Genomic DNA, 22,833 nt, shown 5'->3' on the forward strand with positions numbered 1-22,833 from the left:
ACCCAAAAATGCAATTTATTGATAAGAATGTGTTTGGTCTTGTTGATGTATCAATGATTTAGCTTTGTTTGATTTCTCAAATCTCTTACTTTGTCATGATGATGAAATGATAATTCACTGCATACTTGGATTATTGATCTCTCTACCATAATATTTTCATCTTTATTTTTCATCAATCAACCTTTCAATGTGTCATAGGCTAGAGCATTGTGTCAAATAGTTTGTGTACCCTGTAAATGCAAATTAGATTAAACCTTGTGGCAGGCGGGTATTAGAAAGCTCCATATTATTATTTTCATGCTAACAAGGAGACACAAGAAAGGAGGATAGTGGATATATTTAATAAGTTTACTTCACATTTGAAGTTGCACTAACTTCATAGGTTCTACGAGTTCCTTATCAATTCTATTTCGTGCGTACCCTGCAATCATTTTGTTTCTCTTTTTGATGATGGCTTCCCAATGTATTATATCCAATAGTAGTGATGCATTATTTTTAATGGTAACCACATTACATCTACCAGTAAAGGAACTCTATACTGGGTGTATTGTCAAATAGATCATGTTCCAACCAATTTTGTCATTCCAACAGTTTACACCTACAGCCTGTATTGGTTTGAAATAATAATGTCAATAGTTCACTTGCTTGAGTATGTTTGATAGAACCACTATCATATTGGGCTCTCTCAACCTGCTACTTTCATTTGGTGGCTTGGCTCCCAAACAACTACCAAATAGCTCACGTGTCTTATCTTGGTCCTCAAAGTCATGGCTTTGTGAGGAGAGGATTTAACCAAATAGTTTGTGTGCATTTTCCTATAGCTTGATTTTCTCTTGTTATACCTTTCAATTACATATGTTGGAGATTTATTATCAAATAGTTCATGTGCCTTGCCTATGACCTTCCCTGTGAACACCACTAATATCCATTGGAAGCCACGAGCTAGAAAAATGAAAGAGAATATTGCCAATGTTATGCACTTTTCCCATGCTTTTGAACAGATCACATATTTTTTCTATGCTTTGGATCTACCACCATTTTGAATGTCGTAGGTTGTATGATGAGGAGAAGCTAGTCGAATAGATTGTATGCCTTGATAATGGTGATCAACTTATATGTGTGGTTGGAAGACTTGGATGTATGACAAGCTATCCATCCTTGAGTGCAACGGGTTGATCATCTCTATCATGGAGATTTTGACTATAGGATTGTGCAATAATAACATTTCTTTTGATATCCAATTCATTCAAGTATGTTGTGATAATGGTATTATCAATAACTCTACTTCATGAATCTCTTGAAAAAATTATTTATCAAAGCTCATTGGTTTGAGAAATATTGTCAAAAAGGTGTAGCCTGCATATGCTATGAATGTACTTATTAACCATTTTCTTCTCCTGCACTGTGAATGACATTTCATTCTCGTGAAAATAGCAGTTTGGGTTGGGTTCTTAAAATCTCTAGGTTAAGATTAGGGGAAAAAGTTAGAGTACATAGAGAGATAGGGTTTTTAGTACATGGAGAGAGGTAATGCGGGGAGAGAGAAGGTTTTAGTATGTGGAGAGAGGTAGTACAGGGAGAGAGAAGGTTTTAGTATGTAGAGAAAGGAATCCAAATCTGAACTTCTTTATAGAAGTTTTAGTATGTGGAGAGAGAAAATTTTAGTATAGGTGAGAACTAATATCTCTCTTTCCAAAATTAATGTAATTAACTCTCCCTCTAAAATGTCTAGGTAATAGTTGGCTCTATCTGGGAACAAGGACTGTGCAAGACGCTGAATGAACCCAGAGTTAAGAAATAGTAGTGCTTTATCACAAGGGCTATAGAGTCACCCAAAAATGAGAAAAATCCATGAAAAGGGACTAAGCACAACAAAATGGGAACATGAGCAAACAAAAGGCAAAGAAAGACACACAAAAAAACTCCTAACTAACATATGTGCATGGTAGGAAACCCCTACCTCTGATAGCTCTAGCTCTAGATGAATTGTGCAAACCCATTGACTGGCTAGGAAAAGTATATTACATGATGACTTAATAGGTGACAACTTCCCATTACTCATGAACTCAAATGTAGGTCTTCTCTTTCGATTCTGAATTTTTTATTCTTAACATGCTCCATTGCTTTGGACAAGGGAATGTATCCAAATAACCATGTCTCATCAAAAACCTCTAACTTTGGATTCAATTATCCCTCATGATGCATGTCATGAATGACTCCATTTTAAAAGAATTGTAGAATTAGAATCTCAAGTTTATGAATGCATCTCTTATCATCTCCTCTACTTGGCAAGTCCTCTAGTTTAATTTTTAGTGATTAGTCATCATGAAGTCTTGAACTCATTTCTGACACTAGGCACTCTTTCTTTTCCATGACCATGATTACACTAGTACATTTGACCCCAATTTTTGACCAAAAATTTTGACCATCTAATAAATTGGGGTCAATTTGGTCGAAATGTGCAAGGCAACATATACTTTTTGTTAAATACAAGCCTGTGTTGGTCAAAATTTTGACCAACACGGGCTCACACTATGTCAAAATTGAAAAAAGCATTGTTTGCTTCCCTAATTTCATTGTTATGTGACCCAAAAGATAGCTCGTGCACTCAACCATTTTCTACACTGCATTTTGTGGCTAGGAGTACGTGCCAAAAGGGTTTTATAGCTTCAACACCAATAGGGTTTGACATCTTGGGTTCTTTGGTGCTTGATTGTAGTAGATGAGAGCTTGTGAATGCTTCAAAGTTGACATTGAAAGAGATTTCAGAAAGAAGGTGGCGTGAAAGGATTAAATAACACCTGGAAACGTTGAAGAGTCTCCTTCCCAGTGTTACAAAGGCGAGTTGAATATTTTTTTTTTAGATTGACATTTGATTAATCACTCTCTATTGTTTTGAATCTGTTTGACCTCTCTATTTAGGTGAAAATGTTTGTTGAATTTTTAGCTATTCTAGTTACTACATAACTTTCTTCTATCATATAATTGTTTTTTGAAAGCCCATCATATTGCTTTAAAACTTGTATCTACAGCTTACATTTGTATACTTTTGAGCACATTAAGGCCTACTTTCATGTTAACTAGTTAAATTTTTCTTAGTATTCTTATGATTTGTTAAATACATACCTTGGTTGTAGCATCAAGATGGTGCCACAACTCTTCATCATGTTTCTTCAAAAGTTATGTCATTCATATCATTGTAGAATGGATGCCTACAGTAGTATTGTCTAGTTTCTAGGAAAAATGGTCCAAAAAATTACTTAGCAACTCTACAAAATAAGAAAAAGCATCTACTTCCTCATGCAATTTATTGACAGCCATAACCTAAACTTTATATGTATTACAACTTGTAGACAACTTTTCAAACTATCATGGTGGTTGAGGTAGGGAAGACTACAAGAGTGATGCTATTGATTAGGATTATGTTGTACTTAAATCAAAAAAAAAATTATATGTATTCTACATCTTTCGTCCTTAGTTTTAACCAATGACAGGGAAAAGTCATAAAAATGTTGTCAATAAATGATGGGAAAAAATCATCAATAAATGAAAGAAAATTGTCATATTAAATGTAGTCTAGCCATTGCTTCATTTCTTTATTAAAAGTTGACAAATACAATTGATTATTAACTTTTCACTTAATCCAACAAAGTACATCAACAAGAAGTTTGTTGACTTGTGTTTCTTTAACTGAAATTGTACAAAACAATAACTAGAATAGACTATCTATGTTTACATCAAAATATATATTAGATTTTTTTGTACAAAACTAGATGTTGTAAATTCAACTTAACTCATAATACATGCAATATGCCTGAAATCCAAGGTGCAACTCAAATCTGATCCAGTATTTATTCTGCAAGATTAACATCTATTGTTGGAACAATATTGAAACTACTACCATACATCAACCTACAAGTTAAGGTTGTCCATATCTTAACCTACTACACATGCTTTTAGAGCTACTAAGTTCAACTACTCGGGTTTGTTACATCAGCAATACTAAAGCAAATCCAACTAACATTGAAATGAGTAAGACTCATATAGTCATCAATCTACTACTGTTATGGTTTAAGACCAATTAAAAAAGTCAAATAGCTACTACTTAAATGAATTGACTATTTCCAAACTAATTAAGTGCATTTTGAACAGTGACCCTCATGAGTTGGCAAGGTGATTTGGGGGTCTTAGTTGGGGTCTCAAAACTTCTTAATGTCAAACTTCTAAACTTAAAAAAAAAATGAAAACATCATCATTAACTCTACAATCAAGGAATGAGCATTAAATACTTCTGATCCACAAATAATAATAATTTGGTAGAGAGAAATTTGGCAATTCTTACCAATACATCAACAGTGATCACAGTGAGGATGAATCGAATTATGAAATCACTCTTCAATAACAAAAAGCAGAAAAATGACTTAGAATCAATTGAAAAACAACACACTATAATCCAATCAACTACATAAGAACTTCATTCAAATCAGGTCAAGTGACTTACACAAAGATTTTGCATGATTTTGTTCTACTATTGAGAATACTGACAGGAAAAAGTGACCACAGGTTGCTAGATGAATATTATAACCCAACTAAAGAAGAAATATTTTTATAATGAAATGAACCAAGACTATTCTTCTGCAACTATTGCTGCAATCCATAAATGCCTATTCATAAATAGGTAGCATTTATAAAATGTATAATCTATGTCTGAAATGGTGATTGATAAGATACAATCCATAAGTAGGAGATATTTTAACACAGCAAGTCAAATTGTGATATTGCTATCAGGATTTAACTGTGTGATTTTTGAGTCAAACTCGTCAATACATATTTAATGAAATGAATGGGACCCATCTCTCATGAGAATGAATGGAACAATTAGCACTCATTGGATCTAGGTGATGCTCACAAAGGTGAAGCACCAAGACTTCTCAGGAGGTCACCCATCCCAGTACTACTCCAGTTCTAGCATGCTTAACTACATAGTTTCCTCCATGGCTAAACCCACTCTGCTTGCAACTCCATTTTCAAAACCTTCACCAAGTGTTGTGCCTTATGAAACATTCATTAGAAATCCCCTTAAGCTCATCAATTGAGAAGTAGGAGATATTTTTCCACAGCAAGTCACATTGTGATATTGCTATCAGTATTTAACTGTGTGATTTTTTAGTCAAACTCACTAACCCATATTTCATGAGTAGTGGTTCACTGAACCCATCTCTCATGATAATGATTGGAACACTTAGCACTCATTGGATCTAGGTGATGCTCACAGAGGTGGAGCACTAGGATTTCAAGGGAGGTCACCCATCCTAATACTACAGCTTGAGCACACTTAACTACAAAGTTTCCTGATAGCAATATCATAATTTCTTTAAAAAATTCTTAACCCTTATATTTTGTCACAATAGCTTGCTAGTTCATCTACACTTGTGAGGAATTGGATCACACACTCCTGGATCTGCTTAGTAAAGTGAAATTGGCTACACTGAAAAAAGGAAAAGGACTTGGTTTATGTGCATTCAAATCTACTGCTCCTTAAACAAAGTGGCTAAGAGGGGACACAAGGGACTGAGATAATAAGCCCATAACATATTGACTTGGATCTTCCACTTCCCACTTTTCTGCACTTGATGTTGATGATGACTATGGGCAAATTTGTGGGCATTGGAGTGCTAGTGCCAATGCCAATGCTAGTGGAGCCCTATTTGTGGTTCTTCTAATTTACCACTACCTATATCATCTAATATGGATGGTGATGATATTTTGTAAGTCCCATATTATTATTTTTTAAATGATGACTCATTGTTGACAATTGACATTATTATTATTTAATTTTAATATATATTATAACATTTGAGTTTCACTAATATATCATTAGTATTTTGAATTGAAATACTACTACAAATATACATATTTTTTATTTTATATGTTTTTGTATTGACGAACTCAACACTAGATTATTTTTTATAAACTCCTCAAACTAGACCTATGAACCTGAACCCAAACCACTACAAAGGCCAGTAACTTAGATTTTAAGTAAACAATCATTGAGAAATTATTTCTTTATGTTATGGCCCCATCTTGAGCATTTTTTGCTCTTGTGGGTTTATGCATACATTGTAGGAGTATCTTGCCTTTGTTTGACTTGTTGTAGAAAATTATCTCCTACTCATCAATTGATGAGCTTAAGCGGCTTTCTAATGAATGTTTCATAAGGCACAATATTTGGTGAAGATTTTGCAAATGGGGTTGCAAGCAAAGTGGGTTTAACTAGAGGAAACTTCGTAGTTAAGCACGCTCAAGCTGCAGTAGTACTGGGATAGGTGACCTCCCGAGAAGTCCCAGTGCTTCACCTCTATGAGCATCACCTAGATTCAATGAGTGCTAAGTGTTCCATTTATTCTCATGAGACATGGGTTTGGTGAACCACTACTCATCAAATATGGGTCTATGAGTTTGACTCAAAACTCACATAGTTAAATCCTCATAGTGATATCACAATTTGACTTGTTGTGGAAAAATATCTCCTACTTATCAATTGATGAGCTTAAGGGGCTTTCTAATGAATAGTTCATAAGCCGCAACACTTAGTGAAGGTTTTGCAAATGGGATCACAAGTAGAGTGGGTTTAACAATGAAGGAAACACCATAGCTAAGTGTGCTAGAGCTAGAGTGATACTAGGATGGGTGACCTCCTGGGAAGTCTTGGTGCTTCACCTTTGTGAGCATCACCTAGATCCATTGAGTGCTAAGTGTTCCATTAATTCTCATGAGAGATGGGTTCAGTGAACCACTACTCGTGAAATATGGGTCAATGAATTTGACTCAAAAACACAGTTAAATCCTGATATCAATATCACAATTTAACTTGTTGTGGAAAAATATCTCCTACTTATGAATTGATGAGCGTAAGGGGATTTCTAATGAATGGTTCATAAGTCATGACACTTGGTGAAGGTTTTGAAAATAGGGTTCCAAGTAGAGTGAGTTTAACCATAGAGTAAACTTGGTAGTTCGAATCATTTATTAGGAATTGGAAAAGATATATTCTTAGAGTATATATTGTTGTGTCAATAGTTAGGTCATTCAAACAAGCTATTGAGGGGACCCTAGTACTCTTAGAGGGAGCTTGGTTCATCAAAAATGAGTGCTCTCAATTGGTCATTATTGTGGAAGAAGGGAATAGTGGTAAGGGACCCTTGCTAGTAGATTTTGTTGTATGCCTTAATTCCCATATGTTTGTGTCTATTAAACATGAGTAAATCAAACTATGTAATTGTGCTCTATTATTTTATATTGATGATGTCTCCTCCTTTCCATCCCATAATTCTTAACTAATTGGTTGAATAGAATATGAGAAGGAAAATTTGGACTCTTTTTTCCATACACTAGGATGACACAAAATAGTTTATTTACTATCTTTTTTTGTGATGCCAAATCCCAAAAATTGATCACAAAGAAATGCTTCTAAAAAGTGGGAAACTATAATTTTAGGTCAATTCCTTTGTCAAAGGAGGCTACTAGTAAAGACAATATTCTGATTACTTTCCTAGATGGATTACAATTAATAATCTCCCACCCTTCCTATGGAACTTTATCTTGCAATCCCTCATGCCTCTTGGAAATTTTTTGAAGCTTGATAGATCTAAAATGATGATTCCTAACACTAATTCCTAGGTCTTGATAGCTCTAAATGCTAATTCACCTATGCCACAAAATATCTAGTTTGACCTTGATGAGTCCACAATTTTATGCCTTATCAATTCCCTAGGAGGCCCTCATGCATGTTTTTTGTGCACAAGGGAGGATCACCAATGCTGAAATTGATCTATGATTAAAAATGATTTTGGCCCTTCCCCTTGCGTGAATCCTAAAGAGCCAATTATTTTTAACCCTTTTGTTAAGCCTAGAATTTTTGTGGACATGATCAAGAATCATGTTCATACACTCGCACCCCCAAGGACTCATCTAGAATCTAATCAAAACATCAAAAAACTTTTGGACTAGTTCAAAGGTGTTTTTGATAAAATTACACCTCCTCTTAAGATTGGAGACCTCACCCCAAGATATTTGATTCCTTACCTAACATTCAAAGTATTGGTTTTGGTCTCCCTAGAAATAAGGAAAAACCTAGGCATGGAAGGATAAATGCCCAACAAATTGTGATAGAGAAAATAAAAAACAAAGAGGAGGCCATTAAAATAAAACCCTACATGAAGAGAAAGCACTCTATTTTGGACTCTAGGCGAGACACCCCTATTAGCTCTAACCTTAATTCTACCTCACCCTCACCCTCCTTAGTAGAGAAGGTGGAGATGGTGATACCCTATGATATAGAGAAAGTGGAGGGAGGGAAGAATTTTAGTCTAGATCAGCCTAATGGGCTAAAAGTTACCTATGATACTTAACAAGATAACAAACTCTCAAGCTTTGAAGTCACTTTTATTCTAGCTCCTCCACCCTTGCCTCTCTTCCTAACATTTTAGAATATCTACCTAAGAGGGTCCCCACACTAACTCCCACTTTTTTAATGAAGATGATTGAGGAAGAGGCAATGATTGTAGTAAATGAGGAGAGAGGTGTTTGTGGATAGAGGGACAATGTCTCTAATATGTAGATGGAAGGATTTGGGGTGAGGTAGAAGGTTTTTTTTTTGTTGCATAGAGTAGTCCTCATAAGAGTAGATCTAGGGGATCTAGCAAGCCTAAGGATTACATTAAAAAAGAAGATCTAGTTATTTAAAAAAAGAAGGGCAGTCCCCCCTAGTGGGAACCCCCCAAAACAAAGATTGAACCCTGTGAGGTTTACCTACCTAACTTCTTGAAGATCAATCAAGCTTTGTTGGATGTTAGATAAAGGGTTAATCAATGAGCTACATGAAATGTATTTCATGGAATGTAAGTGGTATTGACTCCCATGAAAATAATTATATAGTTAAGAGACTATTGAGATCCACAAAAGAGGTTGATTTTCTTATGATTCAAGAGGCGAAGGTAGTTGGCTTCTATCTAAACCTTGCCCTAAAACAAGTTTAGGTTGGTCAGAATGTTAAAGGCAAAAATATATTTTTTTTACATGTAGGCCCTGTGTTGGTCGAAATTTTGACCAACCATTAAAAATGAGAAACATTTCTTATAACTTCTATGATTTTGGCGCGCATAGGTTCATTTGAAGATGTGCTAATTGTGAGCATTTGATTGGAATTCTCTTTCCATGTTTCATTCTTTCTAATTTAGAGCAGTAGATATGAATTGGGAGCCTGTGTTTGATTCTGGGGTTTCTGCTCTTTCAATGAATTAGGGCTAAAAAAGTTTTAGCTGGAGGCAGGGGTTACTTCTCCTCATAGGACATAGTTAATGACAGGATTAGCTAGGTCACTGAATAGTGTAAAGCAATTCTAGCATGGTGGGGTGGATAGAGGGGTGAAGAAGTATATGAAACATTTCGTACAACATTCACACATTGGGATGATATCGCAGCTTTTAGCAAGAGGGGTGGTTGGTGTTGTGAGCAAAACCTGTACTACTCCATTGGCTTGGCTCACCATTCTCTTTCAGGTTTGTAAATAAATGTCATTATAATTGTTTAGTTTTATTATTGTAAAATGCAAAGATTAATTGTTTATACAGACCCCAATTTGGAAAATGGAGGTTTCAAGGGGATTTCTTTCCGTTTAGCTCGTATATTATTCACATTTTATTCTTTTTTGTTTTGTGGCATGACCAAACGATTATTTTTATTAAGGTAAAAATGTAATATATTACTAATCTAATAGGTAGAAGTCTAAAAGGGAAATGTTTCTATCTTGACTTACAATTTTTTTATACTCCTGGATTTTGTCGTCATGATCGTGCTCGACAATAAATTCTAGCTTAACAATCCATGTGTACTCTAAATAGCATTTAAAAGGTCTAATGTTTTTTATATGTTCAACTGATTTAGAATTAATATCCTTTTTCTACCTTGAGGACTCTGTCGTCTCTTTTAGTGGTTAACCTTATGATGAATATATTCATTAATAACATTTTTATTTTGGTTGATAAGTCATATTCATATGCATAACATTATTACTTATTAGGTTTCATTCTCACTAATTCTTAATAGCATAACCCACTAGCTAGTGCATTCAAACTGAGATGTGTGTGAGACATGTGCTAATAACTCACATTGTGGGCCAATGCCTAGCTGAAAACTTTGTTTACTCATTTTTGAAGAATCCATATCCAGCAGCTCCTTGTTATTTCAAATTTATTTCTTGGTCATTGATAGCCACAATGTAAGATTTGTCTATACATTTATGTTAAACTTCAGCATATGGTATGTAGATTCTGCACTCTAGGATTTGACATAAATTGTCTAACTTAACCTTTGATTAGACATGCAATCAAAAAAAAAGTTGAATTACAAGGAAATAGTTGATTGAAAACCAAATCAAAGTAAAGCTTGCTTTTAGAATATTCTAGTTTTTTGAATTTTGGTTCTTCATTTCTTATGCAAACGAGAGATGCATTGGATTATAAGTAGTCTAGAAACATTATAAAGCATCAAAGTTCTAATATTTTTATGTGTTTTGTGAAAATTACTTTTAGTAATGTAGTTTTGGTATGTTGGGGCTTGTTTATCTGATTCTTTATAGAAGTATAAATTTATGTACAATTGTATGAATCAAAAGAAATTGCACGTCACTGTGGTAATCTACTCTTGAATTTTATATGAGGTTTTAAATAAGATTGATTGATGATGTCAGGGTATTTGATGAAGAAAAGTGCAAAAACAAATGGTTGGAGTCGGTAGTGGTTTGTTTTGAATGAGAAATATGGAAAGGTTTGTTGCATTTGATGTGTACAATAGAATTGTAATTTGTTCAATTGAAGTTATACATCTTAATGAATTGGGTTTGATGTTCTCGCAACTTGGTTACACCAGAAAACCAAAAGAAAGGCATTTTAGAGGAGTCATTAATTTGGAGGTATAAGTTGCTGATGAATCTTTTATTGTTACTTTGTTTGATAGTCAAAATTTCTGTTTCAAATTTCTCCATTTCTGAATGTACTACCAATCTGGAGTCCAAAATATCCTATGCATTCAACTATTTTCTATATTGGGAATTGAAAGAGTAGAATAAGTGATATGACATGTGTCTAAAAAGCTCCCAATCTACTTTTGAAAGTTAAAATATGTTTTAACTGCTTTGTGTGTGTTATAATTGATGTACTGATTTGCATTATTCTCTGTTTACCAAATTAGTTTTGATTTCATTCTAGTGGTGGTTGGTACAACTATACTACACTGTTCCTATATGTAATTGATTTTTGCCAAATGTACATTGAAATAGTTCATGACTATTGTTTTGAATGCAAATTTGAGAGTGATATGTAAAAGCCCTATCATTTGTATATATCTAGTTTGGATAAGTAATACATGTGGCTTTCTGATTGAATTTTACTCTCTTCACTTGCAAACAACAAGTGGAGTATCTGTTGAAAGCATTTCAAGTCATCACCAAAGCCTTCATTGATCTTCTGTTCAATGTCTTCCATACATAAAAATTTTCCACCATCATTTCTTAGCTTAATTCTAGCTACAACAACCATTGACATAAATCTTTAAATACAATATCTCTATCATCTTTTATTAACTAGGAGAAATTTATAATCAGTCACCTTAGTCATACTTTATAATGTTGTGTACTCTTTTGGGCATGCTTTGCCTTATCCTTCCTACTTGCAAAATTTATGAACTCAAAAATAGATGGTATTTTGTTTTTGTTTTCTTTGGAGAGCCAAGATTCTGGTGTTCAATCCAAACAACATTTAGGCTATCTTTACTAATATAAATACCATTCCATTAGAACTATAATGTTCCCAATAGATTAAAGTAGGATCATTTTGTCATTGTTGTAATTTGTAATAGAACTTTGGATACATCTTTGTTGAAGATTTATGTTTACCGTATGTTTCAAATATGATTAAGTTCTTAAACCATAGCTTTCAAACATGAAGATTTGGAACTGAAGATAGGGTTTGGGAGTGGGAGGCCTACTCTAAAAGTGGATCTCTCCTCTTTAAGAGTGGTCTTAGTCAATAATTCCATATGAATATGTTTTGTTTGATTGAATTCATTTATCATTAGTATCGACATGATACCTTCATATCATTTGACTTCTTAATATGATTCCTTATCTTCTAATTCCTCATATTAGTTCACCTCAAACTACAATATTCACCAATATCTTTCAAAAAATAGTAATGGATGACTAAGATCCCAGATAGCAATGGATGACCAAGTTGTTACAATGAGTATCCACCAATTAGTGCCAAGACTTTTGAGTGCTCTTAAAGGATTTTTACGTGCCTGGTTCTTGCTAACTTGCTATGCCCAATTTAGGCAATATGATTGACATAAGAAAGTAAAGCCTAGCTTTAGATGGCTAGAAGTATGAACTACATAGCTATTTATACCATCAACTGAACATGTGGACTATGAAGTTATTAGCAGCCCAACTCTTCATGGAAAAGATTCTCACATGAAGATTTATTGCGAACTTTACTAATATATTTCTAGCTACTCTAATAAGGTTTTGATGAGCATACCTTCTTCCTTCACAAAAATATACTTTAATTCATGATATCCTCTTCAACCAATAGAAATGGTTAAGTTTATCATAGTGCCTATGTGGCAATATTATGGTGCCTAAGTGGCATAGTATTTGTAATGTGCGCCAGCCACTTCTAGGAAACTTTACAATGCAGATCTTTACTAACATTTAAGTATACTATAAGTTGATCTCTTGTGATTGGAAAGGCTTTTGGTCTTTTTCAACAGTTCCCCGAAGGATACAAAAATTGTTTTGTAATTGGCACCTTTAAACTTCTAAATCAAGTAACAGAAAAATGAGATTGACTGTTTTTGTTTGTTTATCCATTGTGTAATTTTGTATGACGTATTTGGTTTTCTTGATTATCTAGCATGCACCACAAAAAATTTTAATGAATTAATGTCTTTGCTAAGCTTGCTAATAATTTTTATTGAATGAATATTTCATGTTACAAGATTGTATTATTGAGGAGGTATCAAATGATGGTACTTCTGATTCTCCAGCTCCAGCTAAATCAAGTTCTAAAAACTCAAAAAAGGAAAATGGTCCTAATGCTATAGCTATAAGCCTTACATTCAAAATCAACAACAAGGTTTCATACAAAATAGTACTAAAAGGTGTGTATCTTTTTGGGGTTCAAGTTTCAAACTGCAAGTGCATATATTTGTATATTAAATTGGTACCTTCTATGCTCAAATGGTTGTTGATCTTTATTTCATCGCTTTCTATTCTAGCACATAGTGCAATTGTGCTGAAAGAAAAAAGTATAATAGATAAAATAAAGTGGGTTAGCAAAATTAGGACCTTATTCAACCTTCAAAAGGCATATCAACAGAAGGACTAGTATTATTGTTGTCTTGATCTTATCCATTATTGTATATTAGGTGTGTTTTTTTGGTAAAAGGGTGGTACTGCAACTGTGTTTCTTTTTCTCTGCTTCATTTTGCTAAACATTCCCTATCAACAAAATATTGATTGTGTTTCAATAATAAAATGTATGAGGTTATGTGAAGACTTTGCCTGTTATCCACAGAAACTATTTGAGAAGCACATGAAGTTTTGACAACTCATGCACCCTTGCCTCCTCAACTGATTTTATTTTCAAGTAACAGGTAACAAAATTTCTCTCATTTTCATTATGCTTTATATCCATGGTAGAGGTGTATTTTATTATTCGAGCACAAATTGGATGTAACATAAATGTTTTGTCTTTTATTCTAGGCAAAGTGGGTTGCATGATGGCAACTCACATTGTTCCTATAAGGGCACTAACTTTGTCTTCACAAAAAATTATAGGATATCCAAATTTAGGAAAGGATACTAATTTAGAAAGGAAAAATTGTGTTGTTTTCATTAATGAAAGAAAAGCATGTGATTTAATGTGGTAGTAATTGGTGAACATTATCTTCAGCAATTAGTAGTTGATAGTTGTTATTTAACTCACTTCTATTTTATCTTTTCCTTTAAAAAGTAACCTACTTTGTTTTATGTATAGACCTAATCTATCACCAATTTCAACACTCTATTTGAAGCATAGGAGTGGCCTATAGTCTTAGCATGAATTTTGAGTGATGCCTCAGTCCAGATTGTCGCAAAAGTGGCTGGAAGAAGCCTGCACAAGTCTGGGACTATGAACTCTCCCCGCTATGGCCAAGAAGAACTTGCCAACTCTCTAGTATTAGGGAAAACTATAGAGTGGTGTGGCTGGTCTGCAACCAACCAATGAGTTCACAATTAAAGGAATGAGCCTTCCTTCACCAAAGATTGCCAAGCAACAATGTCAAGTGTACCAATTTGGTCAATGCTCCAATCCTTATTGAGAATCTTGGCCCAATTAATCTCTAGATGAAACAATGACACAAAGTGACTAGTCAAATGGTGAATAACACCTAAATGTCTGAAACTTTCATCCTTATATCTTCCAAGGTCACTCTAATGAATCCCAACTAGTTCCATTACTTCTTGTTGAGAAATCCCAACATTGACACCCAACCGAGATTGATCCCCAAGACCAATGCATCACATGAAGAAACTACATTCCCAAGCACCATAACAAGTGCAATGCACTCTTAGTCTATGACGCAAAGGTGGTGTGTGGTATCCATCTTCTTCATATCAGATAGAAAATACATTCATTAAGCAATAACTCTTTACTCCAATGTCCCCTCAAGGACTTACCTTCCAGGCTACGCCAAGTGCACTTAGAGTTTCCCAAACACCATAACTTCTTCCAAGGCTTCAACCTTCATTCTTCCTTTGTGAATCATCTCCTCATGGCCTTTCCACCATGTTCCATCCATCCATTCATTTTGGACAAGTAATCTCTTACTCAACATTCATATGTAGCCTTAAAGCTAGAAGCCCTCACCAGTCATTAATTTGGATTTCTCTCCAATAGTTCCCAAACAACTAGGGAAACCAAAACCTGATTAAGATACCCTTTTGGGATCTATACATCCTCCCTAAGTTTCAATATCAACTCTTTTCGACCATACCCAAGATCCAATACCCCTAGCTTATCCACACTAGGCCTAATTCTCCAATTTTACATAGCAACCCACAACTCCACTCAACCCTACGATTCCAAAGGGTAAAACAATCCTTCTAGGGGTTGAGAAACAATAGATTTTCAATATTTTAAGGTTCTACCCTTTACGCAACACATTTGCCACCAAACCCTTGGTTTTGGGGTCACTAATCTAGGGCTTGTTCAACAAAACCTCTAACCATATCACCAGAACAAACTAATTGCATAAAAACTTCATAACTGATCCTCCCATACACATTTGATCACCAAACATCTTCAATCCTAAAGTAAATTACTTTTAATATGACTGGTGTAAATTACTATTATTTGCTATTTTCAATGCATAATTGAATTTTAATATTTTCTTGAGCATGCCAAGCTTCATTTTGGTTGTGTTTTTGACCTCTTGATCTCTATCTCATGTTTGCAGTTAGTTGTCAATTGGTTAAAAGAAGAGCTCAACATCTCTTATAATATGCCAATCGGGTATTTTGCATTTACATTTTTACATGCTATGATCTTGGTAGACTTTTTTATTAGCCTTATTTCAAGTTGCAGTACTCTGATTCAATTTGCATGCACATTAAATATTTAGAGTATGGAAAGTGGGAACTAATAGATATGATGTTGTTTTAAGTTGTTAGAAGACTAAATTCTTGGAGTGCCTTTATGTTTTGGTGAGAACCAGAGTTAGCCTAGAGGATTTGATTTTGTTTTGTATGATTTACATTTTCTTAGTTAGCATTGAAAGTGCTAGGTCTTTTTGCAGCCTAACCTTGCATGTGAGCATATTTGTTTAAGTTGATCAAATGATTGAATAATAAGGACTAAGGACTTGATGTAGTCAGTGTATAATAATCTAATCACTGAATCTTGTTTTAGAATCTCCTTCAAATATAATCTTCTAGTCTTACTAACAGATCAGACTCTTTATAATGTTTTATGGAAAGAATTGTTCAGATATATATGGATGGAACTATTAGTTACTGACTCTTCCTCTGGTATTTACTTGTATACTTGTAGTGGTGGCAGTTTATACCTATAATTTCCTTTCTCTATATATATTCGAAGAATAAGGGACTATTCACTCATGATTTGATTATAAGAGAATACTTCTAAACCAAAGCTCTACTTATACCACGGTATCAATTGGTAGTTGATGACACTTATTAGGGAAATGTTGATCTTGATTAATATATTATATCCACTTGTGAATGAATGTCTTAATACTCATACTCAATGTGAGGTATTCATATTTGTTTCTGATACATTGATAAATAATATTTTACAAGTCTTTTCGATACTATGGGGTAGCTGGTCCTAATGAAATTGTCCCAGTCTTTCAAATATGAATATGGAGCAAAATAAATTTTTTATATTCTTTGTTATTTATGTAGAATATGAGAGATAATCCATATGCTACACTATGAACTATGATTTTTTATTATTATTATTGATGCCCTCTTAACCTTCCCTTCATCCTATAGGATGGGGCTCGGATTTGAAAATAAAGATATAACTTTCATTCATTTCTAGGTGATGTCAAATCTCAAAAATTTATTGTTATGGACTTAATTCTTCTTAATGTTCTTAGGATTATTGATACAGAAGTGGTGGTTTCACACAAAATCTTATTCAATTTCACAAGGTTTCCCACTAGTTTCTAAGGCACTCCAAAGCCAGATACCCACAAAACACTAACTCTTGCCTCCAAATCTTCAAGATGGATGAAAAATATGTAAACAAGATTAATCAAATAGGTTTCAATCACTTTTCACTTTTCAAGCAACTCCCAACAAGTAAATTCAACAAAACTGCCAATTAGGCCTTTTAACCCCAATTAGCCCTCTAATGGCTATTTTCTCAACTTTCCCCAAAACTTCTTCAAATGACTTCACAAAAAAAAAAAACTTTCCAAATACCCTTTTTTGAGTTCTATAACATACTCAAAAATCAATACTGTCTTCTTTGGAAAATGTGCCCACAATCTTGACTGTCTCAATTTTTAAGGGGTAAAACATGAGGTTTTACAAAGAAACTATGCAAAATACATCTCCAAATTTCACCAAATTCATTGAATCATCATATTTCATGCCCAAATAGACAAATCACTCATCAATTTCACTCTATGAGGTGTTTAGATACAAAACCCCCAATTTCATGCTTCAAAACCCTCAAATCCTAGGGTATCACCAATCTAGGTCAATCACTCACTTCTAGAACTCCAAATTTAGGATTCACCATGCATTCATCATGTCTACAAAGAATATCAAATAAAATATATACCTCATTCAGCCAAATGTACGACTGTGTAACAGTTAGCACTCATTTGGGTACCCAAATCAATCCTTCCACCACTCAACCTTGCATATTCTTCATATTAGCCTATAAATATTCATTCTTCTTGCATATTAAAGGTTAGTTAGACATGTTAGAACTATAGGTTCCATCCTATGGATCATTTGTACACAAATAGGATGGAACTCGCATTTCTCCATGAAAAATAATGCAAACTATGTATTTCAATGTGACAGCAATAATAAAGTCTAAGATTTGTTATTCAATGAACTAGAATTGATGCAAAACTTCAAAAATATACCTTACCAACATAAATGAAGGATTTTCACATTCAAAAGCATTCAAAATTGCAAGAAAACTTCATATTTTCATTCAAACATTGCTTGTCCGTACATATTTCTGAGTTTTTCTGTACCTTCATTGTGATTGTATGTGCTTGTAACATATTTTTAAATATATTTGAATTATGTAGGAACATTTTTTATCATGCCAATTACATGTCTATCTGCATATGTGGGTCATGTTATGCAACATAAATAACTTTGGATGAAAGTTTAATGTTTTTACCAGGATCAAGAGAAAAGAAGAAAATTTGTCATTGTAATATTTATAAGACTCTTTTCTATTACAAATTTGTATTGCTATTATGTTTCTTCTAGATAGAATAGCTGGGCTATATTACATATATTAGAAGAGAAAAGAAAAAACTTAGCACAAAAGTAGTCTTCTGGAGTGTGAACTCAATGCACAAGTCTTCCTATCTTTTCTTAGCTGAATTTCACACAGGTCATGAGATGATATACTGGTTAATCAAGTAAAGAAGCATTCATGAACAATAAAATACACCTATGGTATCTGAGAATCACATGTAAATAGAAACTACATTGCCTTAAAATGGGGATCAGTTAAGGGAAACTACACCATGTTTGAATAGGGAATCAATAAAGGGAAACTGATTTCATCTTCACAAGAGTTTAAAATTATGCACGGCTTACTCTAGCAGCAAGGTAAAGTGCATGAACTATTTAACTTTCATAGTTATTGTATGAGATCAAATATTTATCTAGGAGACCGCGGCCTATAAATGACCATATCTTGGAAAATGTTTAAAGGTTTTTAACATTCATATATTTTAGATTATGAAATGAAGTATAACACACAAAATGGCCATATAAAATAGTAATGTACAAGGATATGTGATAATTTCTCTCTCATATTCAGCAACCTGCAGTCAAGCATCCCCCATAAATGCAAAGATCATTTCCAATGGGGTTCCATTATTATAGTTTTAAACTACCTTTGTTGCATAGTCTTACTTTTAACTTTAGAGCGAAATAAACTCAGAGAACTAAGAATAGTTGGAATTGGTATTTTAGACCTGAGTGAAGAAAATTTCTAGTCAACGACATTTTAGTGCATATATAAAAAAATACATATGGCCTAATTCCAATGATGTCGCATGATTTTTTTGATAGGTTTTCTTATTTGGATAGCTTTTAAATTAAATATCTGAGTCATTAGATGTGTAGTGTTTTACATGATTTTTTTTCTGCTTTATAAAATTTAATCTTCCATTGTTAAAATAAACAGGAAAACATGGATGCAACTTTGGAAGTGGCAAAAACATTCAATTGGAAGATCTCAAAATATTGTCAAGTCACAGTGGAGTCTTGTGCATATGCTGGCATGGGAAATTTTTTCAAGGTGCTTGTTGATCAACTTGAACTTGGCAAGATAAAATACTATATGCAGTATACCCATATTTCTCGCATTTAGGTCTAAGTTTTAATTATCTTGTAAGCTATTTTTCTCCCATCAGGTACAAAGTCTTTTAGGATTGCGCAGAACACCTCAAGAAGGGTGAAAGTCATTAGGCACCAGCTGTAATTGGAATTGTATTAGTTGCAATGGCTGAAGAACTAGGACTTGAAATGGTCATTCATTCTTTGGAGCATCTCCTGCAGTATGGAGAGCAAAATATTAGAAGAGCAGTCCCATTGGCTCTAGGCCTATTGTCAATATCAAATCCAAAAGTAATGTTAATTGTTTTGTCCTTCCGTTTGCTTAAATACTCAATTCTTGGCCCATTAATTTGCTTGATTATTTATGTGATAGAAGTTTATTGTTGAAATATGACATGTAAACATCTATATTAGGTCAATATGATGGATACTTTGAGTAGGCTTAGTCATGATACTGATTCATAAGTTGCTCTGGTGAGTGGTATTTGTTATAATATTTCTTTGTAATCTTTCCAATTTCCACCAAAAAGGTTTTTCTTATGAATTTGCTTAAAATTTGACAATCTAAATTACAATGTGTATTTATAGGCTGGAAGAGTGGCTCTAGGATTAATTGGTGCTAGAACAAATAATGCTCAAATAGCTGGCATGCTACGAAATCTATCGAGCTATTATTACAAAGATCCCAGTCTTCTATTCTGTGTATGCTATATTGCCAATTATTAATGTTGATGCTGCAATTTTATTTTCTAGGTTTAACAATGTCTAACAAATCTTAATTCAGGGAATCTAACATAAATAGATATATTGCAGGTCCGCATTGCTCAAGGTTTGGTTCATTTAGGAAAAGGGTTGTCAACACTGAGTCCATATCATTCAGACCACTTTTTGTTGTCATAGTAAGTACCTACATATTGCATTCCCGAAGCAACATTTTAAAATTGTAAAATTTTGAACCCATCTTCTTGTATTCAATTTGCTTCACTCTTTGCACTTGTTTTATATTGATTTAAATATGTTGGGACTTTAGCAGCTTGTTATCTATATAATTGGCCTACCATGTTCTTTGCACTCTTTTTTTATTTATTTGTTTCGTGTCTTGCTAATCAAAAACCTAAATTGATTTGCAGCTCTGCAGTAGCTGGTATTATAACTTTGCTTCATGTGTTTTTGGACATGAAGTCGATTATCTGGGGAAAATATCATTATGTTCTTTATTTCCTTGTATTGGCCATGCAGGTTTGTATCATGTATTAGATGCATGTTTTTTATAATTTTAACTTGACATATAAGCAAATTCTTAAAATAGAATTGTCTTATATTTGCATTGACACAATATTGGCAATGAAATCATTGATTAACGTATGAAATTCTCTAAGTTAGATGAAGTTTTTGCAATGAAATCATAAGCATATTGGCTATATTCTTTACACTAATGCTGAAGCGTTGTGGTCTGTGTGATAAGACCTAGTGAAATTCATGAATAACACTAAAAATAATAGTTGGCTTGCATTATCCCTCTCACCCCATTTAGGGGGTAGGGATCCTCTTTCAAGTATAACTCATCATAGCTATGGACAAGGTGGAGGGGGGCCATTCTATACTACTATGCCCTTGAGGTCTGATGGTTCTCTCTCTATCATGGAGGTTCTCGGCAGGTCCCAAACTGAAGGTAAAGAAACAGTAGCCAACAAGTCCATAACCAAAACCTATGGGTTATCTTTGTGAATATCTAAGGCTCTTGAAAAAGCTAGTAGGAATGAATAGTTCTTTTAAACATGAACTTGGATTAGTTTTAGGTTATAGAGTGATGATTTGGAGTTGGTTTTGTAAATATTATGTATTGCCAAAACCATATTTTTTTCCTTTCTTTTGGTTTTGTAGATTGGAATGATTTGAAGCCCCTTGGACTGCAACCAACAAGCCTTCAGTCGACAAACATGGTGGATGAGAGGCTTTCAAGAGTACAGGCTACACAATATGATGCAAAGGTAGCACTTTGGAAGCACCAAACAAGTCTAAGCACCTTGGAGGTATCAAGAAAAATCAAGTTGCTACTCCAAATTTCCTTAACATCACAGGGTTATTCAGTGTTTGGCTCATATCAAAAGGGACTATATTGTTGTTTACCACTGTCCAACAGGTTTCACAACCCAATACTCCACATTAGGCTAAACCCCAACTTCTTCTCCCTTGCACCAAGCAAGACTCCCTCCACACTCAACTTAAAACAAAGTGGTTTCAGCCCCCTCAAACCTTCTAACAATAGCAGGGGCCTAGAAAACATCTAACACAAGCAAACTATACTAAACAGTGATAAGATTTATGAGCAGCTTGACTGTTGTCAGCACCCAAATAAGAATGCAACATTTAGGCTTGTTTCACAAAGTAGCAAAAGTGAGATTTTGAGACTTCACGACTTCCAAACACCAGAGATGGTTTAAGACACATTCATAATGATCCAAACAAGGAATACCACTTATTAGAATCTCTGCAGCCAACAAATAATGAACATTGATACCACAGATCTAGTAGGCGATTAGGTCTCTCAACACTGTTTTTCACCAACCACTTAATTTTGTTACAAAGGACTTGGAAATCTAAGACCAATTTCAAATACCCTTTTCAAAGTTCTAAAAGACTCCAAAGTTTCGAACCCTGATTCCACTCCAGCATGCATTAACCCAACCATGCACTCAAGCCTAATTAGCAAGTTTAGGCTTGGTCTACAAGGAAAATGGCCATGATATGGGTTCATGGATCAAACTCCCAACTTTAGAGTGTGCTTCTAGTCCAAATAAAGGTTCTTTTTCTTCACACCAAGTCCCAACTTCCCTCTTTCACACTAATTCATCAAATTGCATCAAATAAGGTCTAATACATGGGCATATTAGACCTAGGGCTTGCTCCCATAAATCCTTGCTGCAACCTCCTACCTCCAAACCTCCAAACTATGGATGTTCATTGCCCTAGCTTGCCCCATACAAATTTGGAAGGATTTCCAATGATGGGAGTTCAAACTAGGGCCATTTCTTTGGCCAAACCCTTGTTTTGAGGGTTTCACAGGCAGTGAGGAAGAAAAATGTGTAACTTTCAAATGGAGATTGATCTTCCCTCTAAATCAATGCAAAAATTATCTAAAATACAACCTCCAACTGAAAAATGCAAAACAACCACCTTACAACCATTAAAAATTCGTACAATACAAAAAAATAGAGTGAAAATGTTGTAATAGCAAGTTCTCTATTAGATTTTGGAGGCAAAATGCATTTGAAAACTTCTCTTGCCCTCTCATTTGAGTGTACAGGGCCTATAAAGGCATTTTCCAATAGTTTTAACCGACCAATGACAGTTTTATGGTTATTTGCAAAAAGTTGCTAATTTGTTGCAAAATTTGCTAATGCAATTTTGCAATTTTTATGCATTTTTGAAATTCCAACTAACCTCCAACCTAAATGGGTTCTAACCATTCCAAGTGATCATTCTAAGACTCAAAACTACTAAACCAACCTAGAAAACAAAATCTAAATCAAATTCCACCTTTGGACCAATCAATGCCCAGGTTCATATTGTCACCTTGGGGTCTAGTGTCCATCACAAATGGTGGATGGCCTTGAGGACATTTTTGTCAATCCTAAGGCCTTATTACATTGCATAATTTTTTT

This window comes from Cupressus sempervirens, chromosome 5, assembly GCF_028749045.1.
Source record: "Cupressus sempervirens isolate cs-2001-9-10 chromosome 5, ASM2874904v1, whole genome shotgun sequence".
NCBI classification, from domain to species: domain Eukaryota; kingdom Viridiplantae; phylum Streptophyta; class Pinopsida; order Cupressales; family Cupressaceae; genus Cupressus; species Cupressus sempervirens.